Consider the following 22,529-nt stretch of genomic DNA (forward strand, 5'->3'; position numbering starts at 1 on the left):
TCAATCAATTACTGGTATTTATTGAGTGCTTACTGCGTATAGAGCACTGTACTGAGCGTTTGGAAGAATACCATACGCTATTTCCATGCCCACAAGGAACATACAGTCTAGAGGGGGAGACAGACATTAATACAAATAAATTACAGATATATACAAAGTCAGCTCTGTGACTTTGGACAAGTCAACTTCTCTGTGCCTCAGTTACCTCACCTGTAAATTGGTGATTAAGACTGTGAGCCCCACGTGGGACAACCTGATCACCTTGTATCCCCCCCAGTGCTTAGAACAGTGCTTTAAACATAGTAAACGCTTAGCAAATGCCGTCATTATTATTATTATTATTATTACAAGACAATAAGCCTCCTCTGCACCATTAGACTATAAGCTCGTTGTGGGCAGGGAATGTTTCTACCAACTCTGTTGTAGTGTACTCTCCCAAGCACTTAGTATAGTGCTCTGCATACAGTAAGCACTCAATAAATACCGTTGACTGATTGATTGATAGTGGTTTATGTTGAAAATGGACTCCAGGGATGAAGAGTCTAACTCATGCTTACAGTCTCAGCTTCCAAATCCAAGACCAATAGGCTGGTGCCAATGGACAGATTTACCCCAGCCCACTAGACTGTCAGCTAGTTGTGGACAGGGAATGTCACTGTTCATTGTTGTACTCTCTCAAGCGCTTAGTACAGTGCTCTACACACAGTAAATACTTGATAAATACAATTGAATGAATGAATGAAACACCACACATCGCCTCTCTCCCCCTTCTCCCTGCTAAAATCACATCTCCTCCAGGAAGCTTTCCCTGACTAACCTCTCTCATCTCCCCACCCTATTATCCCTCCCTTCCACACGGCTACATCCATATCCCTTAACCACTCACCCCTCCCCAGCCTGCCAGCACTCAGGTATATTTCCTTACCATCTCTGGTTTCCCCTACATGTAATTCATTTTACCATCCATCTCCCCCTCTACACTACAAGGTCTTGGAGGGCAGGGATCTCGTCCATCAACTCTATTCTCTCAGTACAATGTTCCGCACACAGTAAGCGCTCGGTGAATGCCATTTGTCAGTCGATGAATCGATGGATTGAAAGTATCGGATGCTGGATCCCTCAAGGCCGGTGTTTCCAGCTCCGTTTCCCTTTATTCATGGAGTTTAATGTTCTCCGAGACGGGCGACCTTTCCACTGTTGTCAATCCCCTGTTCCCGCTGAGGCCCCGCTCCCCGCCCCAGCTCCCCGGACTGCCCTTTGCTTTCATCAGTGACACTCTCTCCCTGAAAATCTAATTAAAACTTACCTTTTGGTCCTCAGGTGAGGAGATGACTCTGTGGAGATGAGCTCTTAATTAATGCACTGAGAGAACACGAGTCCCACCTCTCAACAGGGATGACTGACAGCTAAGGATTCATAAATTACACTAATTGAGCTCCGCAACTTGACGGCCTTTCCGCAGCCAGCTCGTCAGAGAAGCCAGGTGAGTGTGGGCGCCCACGGGGACGAGAGAGTTGTTTCGGCCAAGCTCTGTGCCCCTCCAAAGGGAGAGGGAAGGGTCTCCATGGGCCAGGGCATGTCTCCTCCCAAGAAAGGCGTCTCTAGGCCCTTCAGGTTCACACGTAAGCTTTGAGCGCGGGTCGCATCCGTGTTTCTTCTCGAAATCCCGGGTTCTAGCTGTTTCTGCCAAGCCATATGCAGTATGGCCTAGTGGAGAGAGTTTGGGCCTGGGACTCAGAAGGGCCTGGGTTCTAATCCGAGTTAATCTGGAGGGATCCGCTCCAGAGAGTAGAATCCAGCAACTGCTGGAGTGGACCCTGGGATTGGTGGAGCTCTTTGTCTGGGAATGTGAATAATAATAATAATAATGGCATTTGTTAAGCGCTTACTATGTGTAAAGCACTGTTCTAAGTGCTGGGGAGGGGAAACAAGGATATGAGGTTGCCCCATGTGGGGCTCACAGTCTTAATCCCCATTTTACAGATGAGGTAACTGAGGCTCGGGGAAGTTAAGTGACTTACCCACGGTCACACAGCAGGCATGTGGCAGAGCCGGGATTCGAACCTATGATCTCTGACTCCAAAGCCCGTGCCCTTTGTTGCATTCAGTAGAATGTGAGCCCGTTGTTGGGTAGGGACTGTCTTTATTTGTTGCTGAATTGTACTTTCCAAGCGCTTTGTACAGCGGTTTGCACACAGTAAGCGCTCAATAAATATGATTGAATGAATGAATGAATGAACCCCTGGACACCATCACTGTCCAAATCGAAAAGCCAATCAGTGGCCCTTTAGGAGCCCATTCTGGGATTGGAGAGGTGAGACGGGGGGAGGAAAGAAGTGGGTTTTTTTAATAATAATAATAATAATAATGGTATTTGTTAAGTGTTTACTATGTGCCAGACACTGTACTAAGCTCTGGGGTGGCTACAAGAAAATTGAGTTGGACACAGTCCCTGTCCCACATGGGGCTCTCAGTCTTAACCCCCATTTTCCAGATGAGGGAACTGAGGCCCAGAGAAGTGAAGTGACTTGTCCAAGGCCACACAGCACACAAGTGGTGGACACGGGATTAGAACCCCTGTCCTTCAGACTCTCAGGCCTGGGATCTCTCCACTAGGCAATGCTGCTTGTTAAGCGCTTACTATGTGCCAGGCACTGTACTAAGTGCTGGGGTAGATACAAACTAATCAGGTTGGACAGTCCCTTGTCCCACTTGGGGCCCAGAGTCTTAATCCCCATTTTACCGATAATGGTAACAATAATAATAATAATGTAGGTATTTGTTAAGTGCTTACTGTGTGCCAAGCACTGTTCTAAGTGCTGGGGTAGATACAAGGTCATTAAGGGGTCCCACGTGGGGCTCACAGTCTTAATCCCCATTTTACAGCTGAGGTAACTGAAGCCCAGAGAAGTGAAGGGACTTGCCCAAAGTCACTCAGCTGACAAGTGGCAGACTTTAATTAGAACACATGACCTCTTGCTCCCAAGCCCATGCTCTTTCCACTAAGCCACGAATGGAGGTTCAGAATAGTGAAGTGAGACTGTGAGCCCACTGTTGGGTAGGGACTGTCTCTATATGTTGCCAACTTGTACTTCCCAAGCGCTTAGTCCAGTGCTCTGCACACAGTAAGCGCTCAATAAATATGATTGATTGATTGAAGTGACTTGCCTAAGGTCACTCAGCAGACAAGTGGCAGAGCCAGGATAAGAATCCAGGCCCTTCTAACTCCCAGGCGCAGGCTCTATCCACTAGGCAATGCTGCTTCTCAACTGGTGGGTGATGAAAAAGGGTTGAGTCTGGGTGGGAGCAATGAAGACTGGAGGAGAAATTTCAGAAGGAGCAGGAAGTGTTGGAAGCCATTGAAAGAGGGAATGCCGTTGGGTCTTGGAAAGGGGAAAAGCCAACTTGAATGGCTGGAGAGCAAAGGTCACAAGGAACGCTAGTCGAGTCCAGAGATTACAGGATCGAGAGCCTAGTCCAGAGGGGAGATTACTGCTTCCAATCTCCCACTTGATTCGCCTCCCATGGCATTAAATATTGATCGATTGATTGATAGTTGTACACCTATCAGTTAATCAATGACTGGCATTTGTTGAGTGCTTACTATGTGCAGAACAGTGCACTAAGCATGAGAGTGCAATACAGTAGAGTTGCTAGACATGATTGCTGCCCTAAAGGAGCTTACAGTAAAAAGTGGCCACCGTTTTCAAAAGGAAAACTTCAGGTGGTTCTCTTTCTGTCAGACTAGCATTATCGTGATCGGAGAAAATCAGAGGAGAGGAAAATTTAAACTGATAATCAGCAAACTCTGTGCTGACAATTTTACTTCAAGATGCCTTGTACCCTAAGAGAACAACCAAGGGATTATAATAGGTATATAAAGGAATAGTCTTCTTTACCAAAATATCCTTTTATTCTAACATCTTCCATCTACCATTTTTCTGCGAGAGCTAAGGATAATATGCTCTTCATTGAGATGCGGCTAATTGTATCGAATTGGCATTATTTTAACAAAAATCCATTAAGCACAATCAACTGGCAATGTCTCTCACACAAGACTCAAGAATTCCTTTTGATTCCATGCCATTATGTATGGATTTGGTACATTGAAGACTTCTATGTGATTAAGAAAGATCAATTGTGAAATGACAGATTTTTCCCAACATCTCGACAGAGTGTATGTGTTTATAGTCATGAAAGGTCAAAAACTAACTCCAAAATGGAGTGGCCACGTGGCCTAGTGGAAACAGCACAGGCTTGGGAGTCAGCGGACCTGGGTTCTAATCCCGGCTCCACCACTTGTCTACTGTGTGACTTTGGGCAAGTCACTTAACTTCTCTGGGCCTCAGTTACCTCATTTGTAAAATGGGGATTAAGACTTTGAGCCCCATGTGGAACAGCGACTGTGTTCAACCCGACTTGCTTGTATCCACCCCAGCGTTTAGTACAGTGCCTGTATTAATTTTTTTTTTAAAAAAAGATTCAATCAATCCATCAAAGGTATTTATTGAGTACTTATTTGGTACAGTACACTGTACTAAGGGCTTGGGAGAGTACAACATAACAATAAAGCAGGCACATTCCCGGCCCACAGTGAGCTTGCACCTAGATTTACTAGTTTTCCCTCCATGGTAATCGGGATTTGCAGTCAAGGGAACCACATGTTCATATAGCCAGTAGCCTTCCTTATTTATTCTCAGGTGTCCTAGGAGCAGTGAAATGGAAACTAAATATCTTTTAACAGCAGTGCACATCGACAATAGAAACACAATTTAACCTAGGCTGGATGTGCTTGTGTTAAGGTCAACTCTCTTCACTTACGATGAGCAATTAAACCATTAATGCCAGAATGCTTCACTGTAAATGGTTACAAAAAAAAAAAAATCAAGCACAATCAGCATAATGTAACAAAGCTTACCTCTCCTAGAATGGAACCATTAACATAATAGAAAACCACTCAAGCTAATAAAATCTGCTCTCATTAAATATTCTGCATCTGTACGTAAACTAACAGATCAAAGATTGCAGCTGTTCCACGTGTAACATGGCCCTATTGGAGTTCTTTCATGGGCCTTTCATGGTTCGTTCATTCATTCAGTCAGTCGTATTTATTGAGCACTTACTGTGTGCAGAGCACTGGACTAAGCGCTTGGGAAGCACAAATCGGCAACATATAGAGACGGTCCCTACCCAACAATGGGCTCACAGTCTTCCGCTGTGAGAGGCAAAAATGTAGTTTCATCGTAGTCACAGAAGCAGAGTAGCCTAATAGATAGAGCACAGGCCTGGGGGTCAGAAGGACCTGGCTTCTAATTCCAGCTCCTCCACTTCTCTGCAGTGTGACCTTGGCCAAGTCACTTCTCTTCATCCATCAAAAGGAGATTAAGACTGTGAGCCGGACATGGACTGTGTCCAACCTGATCTGTATCTAATAATAATTATAATAGTGATGGCATTTATTAAGCATTTACTATGTGCAAATCACTGTTCTAAGTGCTGGGCACTATTTTCTATCTACCCTAGCACTTACTAATAATAATAATAATAACGATGGTATTTGTTAAAAGTTTACTATGTGCCAAGCACTATTCTAAGCACTAGGGTGGATACAGGTTAATCAGGTTGTCCCACTCTTAATCCCCATGTTACAGATGAGGTAACTGAAGCACAGGGAAGTTAAGTGACTTGCCCAAAGTCACAAAGCTGACAAGTGGTGGAGTCAGAATTAGAACCCAGGACCTCTGACTCCCAAGCCCGTGCTCTTTCCACTAAGCCACTCTGCTTTTCTGTTCGCCCTCCTACTTAGATTGTGAGTTCCATGTGGGACAGGGATTATGTCCAGCCTGATTTCTTTGAATCTCTGGGCCTCAGTTACCTCATCCATAAAATGGAGATTGAGACTGTGAACCCCCTGCGGGACAGGAACTGTCCACCCTGATTTGTCTGTATCCACCCCAGTGCTTAGTACAGTGCCTGGCACATAGTAAGCACATAACAAATACCATTAGAAAAAAAAAGTGAAGAAGCTCTCGGAACTGAGTCCTGACACAAGAACACAGGTAGCTCTTTGGAGACCGTATAGACACTTATAGTTTTGAGCCGTACTTTTGTTGAACTGCTTTTTGGTGACTGGGTTTACAATGCGACGCAATGTCTGCCGTTTGTCTAGGTTCAATGTGTTCATAATGATGATAATAATTGTGGTATTTGTTAAGCACTTAGTACATGCCAAGCACTATATGACACGATGGGGTAATGATAATAATGATGACATTTATTTAGTGCTTACTATGCGCAAAGCACTGTTCTAAGCGCTGGGGTGGTTACAAGGTGATCAGGTTGTCCCGCGGGGGGCTCACAGCCTTAATCCCCATTTCACAGATGAGGAAACTGAGGCCCAGAGAAGTTAAGTGACTTGCCCAAAGTCACACAGCAGACAATTGCTGGAGCCGGGAGTTGAACCCATGACCTCTGACTCCAAAGCCCAGGCTCTTTCCACTGAGCCATGAGGGTCCCATACGGATCTCGTAATTTAAGTAGGAGAGAGAACAGGTATTGAATCCCCATTTTGTGGATGAGGGAAGTGAGGCATAGAAAACTTATGGGCAGAATGTAGTAGTAGTAATAACTGTTGTATTTGTTAAATGCTTACTGTGGGCCAGGCACTGTACTAAGCACCTGGGTAGGTACAAGCCAATCGGGTTGGACACAATCTGTATCCCACCTGGGGCCCACAGTCTTAATCCCCATTTTACAGATGAGGGAACAGAGGCGCAGAGAAGTGAAGTGACTTGCTCAAGGTCACACAGCAGACAAGGGGCAGAGCCAGGATTAGAACCCACGATTTTCTGATTCCCATGCCTCCTAGGCTCTATCCGCTACGCCATGCTGCTTCCCACTAGTACTATTCATTCATTCATTCAATCGTATTTATTGAGCGCTTACTGTGTGCAGAGCACTGTACTAAGCGCTTGGGAAGTACAAGTCGGCAACATATAGAGATGGGCCCTACCCAACAACGGGCTCACAGTCTAGAAGGGGGAGACAGACAACAAAGCAAAACATGTGGACAGGTGTCTAAACAGTCAAAACAAATAGAATTAAAGCTATATGCATGTTATTAACAAAATACATAGTAAGTATGTATGAATAAAATAGAGTAATAAATCTGAACGTACTATGACTAATAATAGTAATGATAATAATAATAATAATAGTAATAATGATAAATCATGGTATTTATTAAGTACTTATTGTGTCCCAAGCACTGGTATTGAGTGGATGGGTTGATACGCGATATGCAGATTGGACACGGTCCCCGTTCCGCACGAGGCTCAAAGGTTAAGGCCGAGGGAGAACAGGAATTTAATTATTTCATTCATTCGGTCATATTTATTGAGCGCTTACTGGGTGCAAAGAACTGAACTAAGCTCCCGGGAGAGTACACTCCAAAAATGAAGTCACATTCCCTGCCCACAGCAAGTTTGCAGTGTAGAAGAGGGGAGAATCTGTACACTTCCCATTGTCTTGCCTTTCTTATGCCGTCGAGTCATGTCCAACCCATAGCGACACCATAAACACATCTCTCTCAGAACGCCCCACCTCCATCTAATAATAATAATAATAATAATGATAGCATTTATTAACCACTTACTATGTGCAAAGCACTGTTCTAAGCGCTGGGGAGGTTACAAGGTGATCAGGTTGCCCCACGGGGGCTCACAGTCTTAATCCCCATTTTACAGATGAGGTAACTGAGGCCCAGAGAAGTGAAGTGACTTGCCCGAAGTCACACAGCTGGCAATGGGTGGAGCTGGGATTTGAACCCATGACCTCTGACTCCAAAGTTGATGCTCTTTCCACTGATCCACGCTGCTTCTCCTTCTGCAATTATTCTGCTAGTGGATACGGAGAGTTTTCTTGGTAAAAATCCAAAAGTGGTTTACCATTTCCTCCGTCCACACAGTAATCTTGAGTCTACACCCTTGACTCTGTCGCATGCCGCCGCTTCTGCCCAGCACGGGTGAGTTTTGACTTGTAACAGATGGCCTGCCACTCGCTAGCCACTGCCCAAGCTAGGAATGGAATGGACAGGCCTCTGCTTGACTCTCCCTCCCATAGTTGAGACTGGTAGAGGACTGGAAACTCTCCAGGTGTGACCCTGAGAGGCGTAATTCCCATTGTACAGATGAGCAAACTAAGGCTCAGAGAATTAAGTGACTTGCCCAGGGTCACACAGCGGGCAAGTGGCAGAGCCTGAATCAGAGCCCAGGCTCTTCAGACTTCCAGTCCTGGGCTCCTTCCCCTAGGCCATGCTGCTTCCTGAAGGTGATGGTCTTTCTCATTGGAAATGCAAACTCCAATCAATCAATCAATCAATCAATCAATCGTATTTATTGAGCGCTTACTATGTGCAGAGCACTGTACTAAGCGCTTGGGAAGTACAAATTGGCAACACCTAGAAACAGTCCCTACCCAACATTGGGCTCACAGTCTAAAAGGGGGAGACAGAGAACAAAACCAAACATACTAACAAAATAGAATAAATAGAATAGATATGTACAAGTAAAATAAATAAATAAATAAATAGAGTAATAAATATGTACAAACATATATACATATATATACATATACATATATACATCTTCACTGAGATTGAAGGAGAACAAATCTCACAATGAGAGTCTCTAACAGCGAGAGATCCAGTAATGCCTCCTATCCACTTCGTCATTTGAGCTGGAGAAAGAGGCAATCATCAAGCAGCAGCGTGGCTCAGTGGAAAGAGCACGGGCTTGGGAGTCAGAGGTCCTGGGTTCTAATCCCGGCTCCGCCACTTATCAGCTGTGTGACTTCGGAAAAGTCACTTAACTTCCCTGGGCCTCAGTGGCCTCATCTGTAAAATGGGGATTAAGACTGTGAGCCCCACGTGGGACAACCTGATTACCTTGTATCTACTCCGGCACTTAGAACAGTGCTTGGCACATAGTAAGCACTTAAAAAATACCATCATCATCATAATTATTATTATTATTATTATCAAAAAAAGACAAAATATCCTTCCATCCACAGGAAATCCAGGCATCAATCAATCAATGAATCAGTCAATCATATCTATTGAGAAGCAGCATGGCATAGGGCCTGGGAAACAGAAGTTCATGGGTTCTAATTCCAGGTCTCTCCTTTGTCTGCTGTGTTATCTGGGGCAAGTCACTTCACTTCTCTGGGCCTCAGTTACCTCATCTGTTAAATGGGAATTGAGACTGTGAACCCCACGTGGGACAGGGATTGTATCCAACCTGATTTGCTTGTAACCACCCCAGTGATTAGTATGATGCATGAAACATAGAAAGTGTTTACCAAATACCATAATAATAATTATTATTATTATTAAATGCTGACTTTTGACAGAGCATTGTACTAAGCACTTTGGGGAGTACAATATGACAGAGTTAGTAGACACGTTCTATGATCCTCCCCCAAGGAACTTACAAGTCTGGAGGGGGGAAGACAGATACTAAAATAAATTAAGGATATGGATATAAATGCTGTGGACCTGAGGGAGGGGTGAATAAAGGGTGTGAATTCAAGTATAAGGGCAACGCAGAAGGGAGCAGGAGAAGAGGAAATGGGGTGTATCAAACTCTAGGTAAATTCTGCTTTTGTATAATGAGAAGCAGTGCTATTTCTTGAGGATTAAATGCACTGATCCTGGTGGTAATGCAAGGAGACGTGTCCACGAGCGACCGTTCATACACGGGCCGGAGAGACGGGTTTGTGTTGGATCGGGAACTCGGCAACACTACAATAAGAAACCTGTACACATGAAGGGAGAGGAAGTTGTAAAAATAAAATATGCTAGGTTGGATAATCATCTATAATGTTAACGGCCCAATTGCTTGTCATGTTGAGGAAGGTTGGGTTTTAATTAAGCCATAAGACGAGACAGGGTGTGAATTACGGCGTCATGCATCTCGCCTAGTGTGGTGTTCGACAAGAGGCCGGAGAGCAGGTGTCACTGAACACGCTCTCCACGGAAGCTGCCGAAGCATGTACTGACGCCTCGGCACGGGCCTGTGCTGTTTCAGGAGGGGAAAGGAAATGGAAAGATGGACTGCAAACAGCCAGTCAGTCATTGGTATTTACTGAGTGCTTTCTGGGAGCAGAGAACTTTAATAATGATAATGATGATCATAATAATAGTTAAGTATTTTTTTAAGCTCTTACTCTTTCATTAATTCAGTCAGTTGTATTCATTGAGTGCTTACTGTGCACAGAGCACTGTACTAAGCGCTTGGAAAATACAATTCAGCAACAGAGACAATCCCTGCCCAACAACGGGCTCACAGTCTAGAAGAGGGGAGACAGACATCAAAGCAAGTAAACAGGCATCAATAGCATCAATATAAATAAATAGAATTATACGTATATGCACAGTATTGATATACTGGTATATATAGAATAATACGTAATAAATTCTATATAATATATGGAATAATAAATATGTACATTCATTCATTCATTCAATCATATTTATTGAGCACTTACTGTGTGCAGAGCACTGTACTAAGCGCTTGGGAAGTAGAAGTTGGCAACATCTAGAGATGGCCCCTACCCAACAGTGTGCTCACAGTCTAGAAGGGGGAGACAGAGAACAAAACAAAACATATTAGCAAAATAAAATAAATAAACACGTACAAATAAACTATAGTAATGATAGAGTAATAATAAATAGAGTAAAAATAAATAAATAGAGTAATAATAAATAAATAAATAGAGTAATAATAGAGTAATAATAGAGTAATAATAAATAAATAAATGGAGCAATAATAAATAAATAGAGTGATAATAAATAAATAAATAAATAGGGTAATGATATATAGAGTAATAATAACTAAATAAATAGGGTAATAATAAATAAATAAATAGGGTAATAATAAATAAATAAATAAATACAGTAATAAATAGATAGGCTAATAATAATTAAATGGAGTAATAATAAATAGAGTAATAATAAACAAATAGAATAATAATAATAAATAAATAAATAGATAGATATAGATAGATAGATAAATAAATAGAGTAATAGTAATACCCCAGTGGAAAGAGCCCGGGCTTTGAAGTCAGAGGTCATCGGTTCAAATCCCGGCTCTGCCAACTTGTCAGCTGTGTGACTTTGGGCAAGTCACTTCACTTCTCTGGGCCTCAGTTACCTCCTCTGTAAAATAGGGATTAAGACTGTGAGCCCCACGTGGGACAACCTGATCACCTTGTAAATTCCCCAGCACCTAGAACAGTGCTTTGCACATAGTAAGCGCTTAATAAATGCCATCATTATAATTGGAAAGTACAATTGGGCAACAGATAGAGACAGTCAATCAATCAATCAATCAGTCATATTCATTGAGTGCTTACTGTGTGCAGAGCACTGTACTAAGCGCTTGGGAAGCACAAGTTGGCAACACATAGAGACGGTCCCTACCCAACAACGGGCTCACAGTCTAGAGGGGGCAGACAGAAACCAAAACAAGTAGACAGGTGTCAATGCCATCAAAATAAATAGAAATACGGCTATATACACGTCATTAATAAAATAGAGTAATAAGTATGTACAAATATACACATGTGCTGTGGGAAAGGGAAGGGGGAAGGGTAGAGGAAGGGAGTGGGGGTGGTGGAGAGGGGAGGAGGAGCAGAGGAAAAAGGGGGGATAAGGGGGATGATAATAATAATAATGATGACATTTGTTAAGCGCTTACTATGTGCAAAGCAGCAGTTACGGTATGCGGGTTACCTTGAAGGTTTTCCTTCACCCAGGGTTCAGCCATGGCACTGGATCACAACTCAGTCACTCTGTCAGTCAGTCAGTCAATCATATTTATTGAGCACTTACTGTGCACAGAGCACTATACTAAATGCTTGGGAGAGGACCACATAACAATAGAACTGACACATTCCCTGTCCACAATGAGCTTATAGTCTAGAGAGGAAGACAGACATTAATAGAAATAAATGACAGATATGGACATAAGGGGTGTGGGGCTGGGGGGGGGGACAAAAAAAAGGAGCAAGACGCAGAAGGGAGTGGGAGGAGAAGAAGGGAGGGCTTAATCAGGGAAGACGTTTTGGAGGAGGGGTGCCTTCAATAAGGCTTTGAAGTCGGGGAGAGTCTTTGTCTGTTGGATATGGGGAGGGATGGCATTCCAGGCCAGAGGTAGGAAGCAGAGTCTCTTTTTCTTCTCCCCTCTCCCTCTCTCTCCTCTGTTCTATCCCTCTCTCTTCTCTACGTCACATCTCTCCTTTTTCTCTCCTCTTCCACATTCTCCTCTGTTCCTCAGGGCTCTTCTCCAGCTCTCCCTCATCTCTCCCATCCCTCTCTCCTCTCTGTCCCCTCTCTCTGACCTTTGTCTTGTGTCCTCGGCCATTTGAAGTGGGGGATGGGAGGCTTTATGGGCAGGAAACAGCTATCAATCAACCAATCAATGGCATTCATTGAGCACTGACTATGTGCAGAGCACTGTACTGAGGGCTTGGGAGGGTACAATGCAATGGAATTAGCAGACGAGCTCCCTGCCCATAATGAACTTACAGTCTAGGCAGTGTCTACAACTCTGCTTTATTGTCCTCTACCAAACGCTTAGTACAGTGCTCTGTACACAGTAAGCGCTCAATAAATACCATTAATTTATTAATATGAGCATCCTTTTCTGGGATAAAAAAAAAAGATATGATGGAGGAGTTAATGGCCTGGAGGGACTGGAGTGAAACAGTATCCACCATGCCCCACACAGATTGTGAAATTTGACAACGGTCCGAATGCTGATGAAAACCGGTCAGAGATCAAAGTCAGAACTGTCAAGATCACTACAGAGACAGGGCCCGTTTTGGTTCCAAAATAGAAGCAACATTGAGATCGACTTTGAACTGGGGGAGTGGAGGGGATTCAGTGTGACCCCGGGGTGGGAGTTGGGGGAAGGTATGGTGAAAAGAGAACAGAAATGACCAGGTGGCAATTTAATAACCAAGCCGCCTGTCCTCCCTCTGAAAGACCGAGTTTGAACTCTTCCCCGCTGCCCCTCACTTTGGAGTTCATAGCTGTAACCCAATGTCTGATGTGGAAGATTGCTATCATGATTCCTCCACAAAGTCCTGTCTCAGCTTAATACGCTTTAAGGTATTTGCTTAAAGAAAATAAGAAGCCTCTGGGTTTTGAAGTGGAAACGGAATTGGATGCAAATAATGGGAAGAAACTAGGATTCCAGTACCCAGAGATCATCAGGTCAGTACCAGACTCCATCTAAACCAGAGACCTTTTTAGGAAAAAACCTGGTCCTGGAACTCAGAGGGATGTGTGTTCTAATCCCTGCTCTGCCACTTGTCTGCTTTGTGACCTTGGTCAAGTCACTTCACTTCTCTGGGCCTCAGTTACCTCATCTGTTAAATGGGGAATAAGACGGTGAGCCCTATGTGGATCATGTGCTGTGTGCAGCCTATTTAGCTGGCATCTACTCCGGTGCTTAGTAAAGTGCTTGGCACATAGTAAGCGCTTAACAAATACCATAAAAAAAACTAGCATGGCTAAAGCACGGAGAAGAAGCAGTGATTTCAGAATGGAGGAAACTGAGGGCAAAGTCAGGAAACAGGGCAGAGCCCACTGTCGGGTAGGGACTGTCTCTATATGTTGCCAACTTGGACTTCCCAAGCACTTAGTACAGTGCTCTGCACACAGTAAGCGCTCAATAAATACGATTGATTGATTGATTGATTGATTGAGAGGCAGGCTGAGGAATTTCTCTCCCTACTCCCCTTAGTGAATTTCTCTCCCTTAGACTCAGGCCTGGCATCCAGAGTGATCAGCTGGTGAACTCGATATTGACTGTGAGCCCGCTGTTGGGTAGGGACCGTCTCTATATGTTGCCAACTTGTACTTCCCAAGCGCTTAGTACAGTGCTCTGCACACAGTAAGCGCTCAATAAATACGATTGAATGAATGAATGAACTCAAATCCATCTGGTGGTGAACAAACCCAGCTAGGTCACTAGCTGCAAAGTTTCAGCTCTAATCTTCTTGCATCCATAAGATTGTAAGCTCCTTGAGGGCAGAGTTCCTGTCTACCAACTCTACTGTGCCTGCCCAAGTGCTTAGAACTATGCCCTGAACTCAACAAACACCACTGTCAAATGGGAATAAAATTCCTATTTGTGGCAAAGTGATGGAAGCGCATTTCAGTTTAGTAGTAGATCAGAGCAACGAGTCTGCATAAATCATGGCAGCTACTTAGTCTGTTGGCACGAGGTCCTTTTGTTGAACAGGATGTGAGAGATAAAGCTTTGAACATTATGTATGTATAATATATATATATGGAAAAAAATTGAATTCAAAAATATCTCCTTATTGGAACATATTTCAAATTCTGCTTCATCATGTAAATGTGTTTATTGTGTTTGCCATCACTGTTTTCAAATATCCTGGATGAGAAGTGGTGTGGTCTAGTAAATAGAGCCAAGGCCTCAGAGTCAGAAGGACCTGAGTTCTAATCCCAGCTCTGCCGCTTGTCTGCTGTGTGACCATGGGCAAGTCACGTCATTTCTCTGGGCCTCAGTCACCTCATCTGGAGAATAGGAATTAAGATTCTGGGCCCCATGTGGGAAAGGGACTGTGTCCAGCCTGAGTAGCTTGTATCTACCCCAGTATTTAGTGTGGCGCCTGGCGTATAGTAAGTGCTTAACAATTGCTATTAAAAAAAAAGAAGTGTGATGAGCTTACCAGCTTCCCAAAAAGTCAAAAAATTTTGATCTCACCCAATTGATCGATCTGTTGAGAAACATACTTTTCTTGTTGTCATTCATTCATTCGTATTTATTGAGTGCTTCCTGTGTACAGAGCACTGCACCAAGAGCTTAGAGCATATAATTTGGCAACAAATAGAGACAATCCCTACCCAACAACAGGCTCACAGTCAATCAGGGAGTTGTAAGGAGTGGCCAGTTTTCACATTGGCACTACTCCAGGACTCCAGTTGTCTTTCTGAGATATGAGGTCAGACAGCCAAGATCAATGAATCAATCAATGGTATTTCTTGAGCGCTTACTATGTGCCGAGCACTCTACTGAACACTTGGGACAGTACACTACAGCAGAATTAGCAGACACATCCCCGGCTTATAACAAGCTTACGGTCTGGAGTGGGAGACGGGCATAATTATGAGTAAATAATGTATAATCTATAATTTAAAGCTCTGTGCTGTGGGGCTGGGGGCGGGGTGAAGATCAAACTTCCAAAGGGGGCAGATCCAAATGCAAGGACAATGCAGCAGGGAGAGCGAGGTGGGGGAAAGGGGGCTTAATCTGAGAAGGACTCTTGGAGGAGATGTGAATTTAAGTAGGCTTTGAAGGTGGAGAGAGTGGTGGTCTGGGTCATATGGAGTGGGGAGAAACTGGGAATATTTTGTTTTTCTGTTGAATCCCCCATCAATCTGCTCCATGACAGGATGAGACTGGGTCTTCCCCTCCCTCTTCCCCTATCCTAGGCTGTAACTCACTCCCACCCCCATCCCCACAGCCGGACAGGGAATCACTGGGTCTTCCAGTCGATGACTCCTCTTTGGTAGAAGCAACTAATTACTAATTCATAAAATGATAAAAACCCACTGAATGCCAAGAGTAATCAAAGCAGCGAAACCACGGGTGGAAAATAATTCATGAGCCCGGCGATTTTGAAGTTTCATCTTATTTACCCGCGGTTCAAAAGGCGGGCCCGGAATATTCCATTTTTGTCCCGACTGAGGAAAAGCCCTTCTTTGTAAAGGGTAGTAAATTAGCGGGGACTCGACGAATCCATTTTCCTCCCTGCCTCTCTGTCGTCTCCCACTGTTTCCTTTGATCTATGATTTGCGAGTTTCTATTATTATTTATGTGTTCTACAATTACCACCAATGACAACTCCCCTCCTACAGGCCCCAGCCTCCAACCTGGAAGGAATAAAAGCCATTTATTGTGACGATCTGCCCTTTGTCTCGCTCGGGAGCTGCGATGAATGGCGCGCTCCTCCGGCCTCCCGTTACCACCTTTTTTCCCATGTCCCATTTCCCCGGGGCCCCCTCCTCAAAATGACGGTGGGAGGTGTGGGATGAGACCCCGAGGGTGACACGGGGAGATTTTCCCCCCCTTCTCTGGCCATTTCTATTAATATCCATCTCCTTCTCTAGACTGTAAGCTCATTGTGGACAGGGAATGTGTCTGCCAACGCTTTTATATTGTAATAATAATAATAATGGTATTTGTTAAGTGCTTACTATGTGCTGGGAACTGTACTAAGCGCTGGGGTGTATACAAGCAAAGCGGGATGGACACAGCCCCTGTCCCACATGGGGCTCACAGTCTTGAATCCCATTTTGCAGATGAGGTGACTGAGGCACAGAAAAGTGATGTGACCTGTCCAAGTTCACAAAGCAGACAAGGGGCGGAACCAAGATTTGAACAGATGACTGTCATTCATTCCATCGTATTTATTGGGCTCTCACTGTGTGCAGAGCACTGTACTAAGCTACTCTTCTGACTCTTCGTGCTCTAACCATGCTACTTCTCAGCGCTGAGTTCAGTGCTTTGCATCAAGGAAGTGCTCCATAAATGCGACTGACTTACTGACTGACACAGTGTCATCAGGTTGGACCCAATCCCTGTCCCACGTGGAACTCACCATTAAAGAAGGTGGAAGAGCAGGGAATCTTGTCCCCATTGTACAGATGAGGGAACCGAGACCCAGAGAGATCAGGTGATTTGCCCAAGGACAAGGAGCCGGTAAGTGACAGAGCTGTAATTAGAACCCAGGTCTCCTCGACCGATCGGGTTGCCCTTTATTAGAGCAGAAGCAGCTGACGCCAACTTCAGTTTCTAAGTTTCAGAAGCGAAGTCTGAGGGCACCCAGAGGATAGGCAACCAATTAGCATCGCTAGCGGTCTGAGGGTGACCTGTTCACTGGATAATTGCACCATGCAGAATAGTGGGAATTAATAAATAGGACAGTCGTTATCGTTCCAGTGGCCCCAATTTCTAGCAAGCTGTGGAGTTCCACAGCCATTTGTTTCTCTCTGGTTTCGTTCGAGCTGGTCTCCCCAAGAAATTCCATCATCGTGGTCGATCAATCAATCAGCTAATGGTATTTATTGAGCTCCTGCTGTGTGCTGAGCACCGTTCTAAGCTCTTGGGAGAGTTCGAGGCAATAATAATAATAATGATAGCATTTATTAAGTGCTTACTGTGTGCAAAGCACTGTTCTAAGCACTAGGGAGGTTACAAGGTGATCAGGTTGTCCCATGGGGGGCTTACAGCCTTAATCCCCATTTTACAGATGAGGTAACTGAGGCCCAGAGAAGTGAAGTGACTTGTCCAAAGTCACACAGCTGACAATTGGCGGAGCCGGGATTTGAACCCATGACCTCTGACTCCAAAGCCCGGGCTCTTTCCACTGAGCCACACTGCTTCTCTTGGCCTCCAGGCCTAGATGAGGCCTAAAGGCAATGAGTCGGTAGATATGATCCCTGCCCTTAAGGAGCTTACAGTCAAGTCGGGGAGGTAGACATTTAAACTAAATAAATTACAGATAGGGAAAGCAGCGGAGTGGAGGAGATGGACATGAATATGAGTCTTGTGAGGTAAATATCCAAGTGTTTAAGGCATACGGAGCAGAAGGAATCTCACCATCATTCTCCTCTCAATTAATCAATTCTTTTTTTGTGTGTGTATGGTGTATATACACAGAGAAGCAGTGTGGCTTAGTGGAAAGAGCCCAGGCTTGGGAGTCAGAGGTCGTGGTTTCTAATCCCAGCTCAACCACTTGTCAGCTGTGTGACTTTGGGCAAGTCACTTAACTTCTCTGTGCCTCAGTTCCCTCATCTGTAAAATGGGAATTAAGACTGTGAGCCCCACATGAGACAACCTTGATTACCTTGTATCCCTCCCCCCTGTGCTTAGAACAGTGCTTGGCACATAGTAAGCACTTAACAAATACCAACATTATTATTATTATTATTATTTATTATTATTATTATTATTATATGATAAGAGCTTACAATGCGTCATACACTGTACTAAGTGCTGGGATAAATGCAAGTTGATCAGGTTGGACACGGCCCATGTCCCACTTCAGGCTTGCAGTCTTAATCCCTATTCTGCGGATGAGGTAGTTGAGGTACAGAGAAGTGAAGTGACTTGACCAAATTCTGCCACATGTCTGCTGTGTGACCTTGGGCAAGTTACTTAACTTCTCTGTGCCTCAGTTTCCTCATCCACAAAATGAGGATCAAATCCTACTCCCCCCTTCTTAGACTGGGAGTCCCATGTGGATAGGGACTATGTCCAACCTGATTATCTTGTCTCCATCCCAGCACTTTGTACAGTGCTCGGAACACACTAAGCACTTAACAAATACTACCATTAGTAGGAGTAGTAAAAGTAATAATATGTAATAACTGTAATAATTAATTGTTATAATTATAATAATATGTAATAATAACAATAATATGTAATGATAATAATAATAATAATGATAATGATATGTGATAATAATAGTAATAATATGGTATTTGTTAAGCACTACCTAATTGCCAGACACAGTTCTAAGTGCTGGGCTTAGTGGCTAGAGCATCGGCTTGGAGTCAGAGGACTTGGGTTCTAATCCTGGCTCTGCCACATGTCTGCTGTGTGACCTTGGGCGAGTCACTTCACTTCTCTGTGCCTCAGTTCCCTCATCTGTAAAACGGAGATTAAGGCTTTGAGCCCCACGTGGGACGACCCAGTTACCTTGTATCTACCCCAGCACTTAGAACAGTGCTTGGCACATAGTAAGCGCTTAACTAATACCATCATCATTATTATTATTATTATTACAAGATAATCAGGTTGGACACAGTCCCTGTCCCACTTAGGGCTCCCAGTCTTAATCCTCCTTTTACAGATGAGAGAACTGAGGCCCAGAGAAGTGAAGTGACCTGCCCAAGGTCACACAGCTAGTGGTATTTACTAAGTGCCTATTTGGAGTCCTGCCCAGTACCAGGCCTTTAAGTCAGTGAAGAATAAAGAAAGGACGTACTTCCTGCCCACAGTGATCTTAAACTTCAACAGAGGAGACAAACAAAAATATTTATGCATAGACTGGTCTCTAAAGAGGCAGTGTGTCCTAGGGAAAATCAATCAATCAATCAATCATATTTATTGAGCACTTACTGTGTGCAGAGCACTGTACTAAGCGCTTGGGAAGTACAAGTTGGCAACATACAGAGACAGTCCCTACCCAACAGTGGGCTCACAGTCTAGATCATACCTGGAAGTTGGCAGACCTGGGTTCTGTTGTCTTCTCTCATACTGACTTACTGCATAACCTAGGACAAGTGATTGAAACTCTCAGGGCCTCAGTTTCCTCTTCTGTAAAACGGGTATCTGCTCTCCCTGTCTCAGACTGTGAACCCCATAGCGGATGGGATTGTGTCCTATCTGCTCATCTTATATTGGCCCTAGTGCTTAGCAGAGTACTGAGCACCTGTAATTATTGTTTTCACTCCTCCCTCCAGACTTGTAAGCTCCCCTGTGGGCAGGGATTGTGACTACCAACTCTGTTATATTGCACTCCCCCAAGCATCTAGTACAGTACTGTACACACAATAAGCACTCAATAAATAAAATCGATTGATTTTCCCTTCTCCAGACTGGTCATCCAAACCCCTTCACTTTTATCAAACCCCCTTTCTTTCCTCTGCCTCACCACTTGCCTCGGTTTACCCTTTCTCCATTCCCACAACACAGCTCGCCACCAAGAGTCCACCGCACTTTGTTCTCCATTAATGGAGTCATTCACGTTTTAACTCAACCCTTCAAAACAACTCCGTAAAATCATGATTAGTTGATATTTCAAGGCGGCTGTTCACAGTGGTATTGATCTTTATATTTTTACTATCAATTATCCTAAGCTGGTTATAAAAAAAACCTCATCATTATCAGTCTTTCAGTGTATTATCATTGCCACGGTTATCGATGACCGAAATAGAAAACGTGCTGCGTAGAGTGGCGATGGATGGTCTCGCACAACCCCTGTTTGAAGCAAATAGCCAGTCTTGGGGGTGACATTTAAAAGGAGATTCCAGTGTGAACGAACGCTTTGCCTCCATAGACGTTCCTAATGGAATTTGTTTGTGTGCATCCCAGTTCTTCTGCTCTCCCACGGAGAATGGAAAAATGGTCTGAGGTTCTCCCAAACCTCAGTAATAATACTAGTGTTAATAATCCCATCCTCTAGCCTGGAAGCTCATCTCTAGACTGTAAGCTCATTGAGGGCAGGGAACCTGTCTGTTTATTGTTCTATTGTACCTTCCCAAGCTCTTAGTACAGTGCTCTGTGCACGGTAAGTGCTCAATAAATATTACTGAATAAATGAATGAATAATTAGTGTTATAATAATAACAGAATTATTGAAGTGCTTCCTAGATGTCCAGCCCTTTGCTAAGCCCTGGGATACACACTAGCTAATCAGATCAGTCCCTGTGTTCTCCCATCTAAGAGGGAGGAAGAACAAAGATTTGATCCCCATTTCACTGAGAAAACTGAGACTGAATCAATCAGTGGCATTTTTTGAGTAAATTTACTCAAAGTGACTGTATACTCCAGGTGGGCAAGGTGTCTATGAACTGTGTTGTATTCTAATAACAATAATAATAATAATAATGACATTTATTAAGCACTTACTATGTGCAAAGCACTGTTCTAGGCACTGGGGAAGTTACAAGGTGATCAGGTTGTTCCACGGGGGGCTCACAGTCTTCATCCCCATTTTACAGATGAGGTAATTGAGGCACAGAGAAGTTAAGTGATTTGCCCAAGGTCACACAGCTGAAAATTGTCAAAGCTGGGATTTGAACCCATGACCTCTGACTCCAAAGCCCGGGCTCTTTCCACTGAGCCACGCTGCTTCTCCTAAGTGCTCAGAACAGTGCTTTGCACAGTGTAAGCACTTATGCTATGCCAAGCACTGTTCTAAGCACTGGGGTAGATACAAGATAACTGGGTCGTCCCACGTGTGGCTCATAGACTTAATCCCCATTTTACAGATAAGGAAACTGAGGCACAGAGAAGTGAATTGACTTGTCCAAGGTCAAACAGCAGACAAGTGGTGAAGCCAGAATTAGAACCTCTGACTCCCAAGCCCGTGTTGTTGCCACTAAGCCCAGTGCTTAGAACAGTGCCTGGCAAATAGTTTGTGCTTCACAAATACCATCATTATTATTATTATTATTATTATTATTATCATTATCATTATTGCTACTACTACTCCCGGATTGTCTTTCTGCAGAATCAATCAATCAATCAATTGCATTTATTGAGCGCTTACTGTGTGCAGAGCACTGTACTAAGCGCTTGGGAAATACAAGTTGGCAACATATAGAGACGGTCCCTACCCAACAGTGGGCTCACAGTCTAAAAGTTCCAGAATCGCATTGGGAATGTCACTCCCCTCCTCAGAAATTTCCAGTGGTTGCCTATCAACCTTCGAATAAAGCAAAAACTCCTCACTCTCGGCTTCAAGGCTGTCCATCACCTCACCCCCTCCTCCCTCACCTCCTTTCTCTCCTTCTCCATCCCAGCCCGCACCCTCCGCTCCTCTGCCACTGCTAACCTCCTCACCGGGCCTCGTTCTCGCCTGTCCCACCGTCGACCCCCGGCCCACGTCCTACCTCTGTCCTAGAATGCCCTCCCTCCTCAAATCCACCAAACTAGCTCTCTTCCTCTCTTCAAAGCCCTACTGAGAGCTCACCTCCTCCAGGAGGCCTTCCCACACTGAGCCCCCCCTTTTCCTCTCCTCCTCCTCCCCTCCCCATCGCCCCCCCACCCTACTCCCTTCCCCCCCCACATCACTTGTGTATATTTGTGCATATTCATTACTTTATTTATTTTATTAATGATGTGTACATAGCTATAATTCTAGTTATTCTGATGGTATTGACACCCATCTACTTGATTTGTTTTGTTGTCTGTCTCCCCCTTCTAGACTGTGAGCCCATTGTTGGGTAGGGACCATCTCTATATGTTGCCAATATGTACCACCCAAGCTCTTAGCACAGTGCTCTGCACACAGTAAGCGCTCAATAAATATGACCGAGTGAATGAATGAATGAATAAAATGGGGATTAAGATTGTGAGCCCCACGTGGGACAACCTGATTACCTTCTATCTACCCTAGTGCTTAGAACAGTGCTTGGCACATAGTAATTCTATGTGCCAAGTATTCACAGTCTTCTAGACTGTGAGCCAGTTGTTGGGTAGGGACTGTCTCTCCAAATTGTACTTTCCAAGCGCTTAGTACAGTTTTCTGCACACAGTATGTGCTCAATAAATATGATTGAGTGAATGAATGAATGAATAATAGGCACTTAACAAATAACATTATTATTACTATTATTATTATTATGATAATTTCGGTATTTGTTAAGGGCTTATAATATGCCAGGCGGTATAGTAAGAGCTGGGGTGGACACAAAAAAATTG

The 22,529-nt window shown here is 44.0% G+C and overlaps 1 protein-coding gene across 1 annotated transcript in view; it reads left to right on the forward strand.

Annotated features, from left to right (window-relative positions):
* The window catches only part of TENM3 (teneurin transmembrane protein 3), a 1,099,990-nt gene that overhangs the window by 370,486 nt on the left and 706,975 nt on the right, over nt 1–22,529 (forward strand). The window contains exon 3 of the mRNA XM_038755038.1: nt 1,321–1,483. The gene's annotated coding sequence lies outside the window, so the exon portion shown is untranslated. The remainder of the gene's footprint in view (nt 1–1,320; nt 1,484–22,529) is intronic.

This window comes from Tachyglossus aculeatus, chromosome 12 (genome assembly GCF_015852505.1).
Source record: "Tachyglossus aculeatus isolate mTacAcu1 chromosome 12, mTacAcu1.pri, whole genome shotgun sequence".
In the NCBI taxonomy this organism is placed as follows: domain Eukaryota; kingdom Metazoa; phylum Chordata; class Mammalia; order Monotremata; family Tachyglossidae; genus Tachyglossus; species Tachyglossus aculeatus.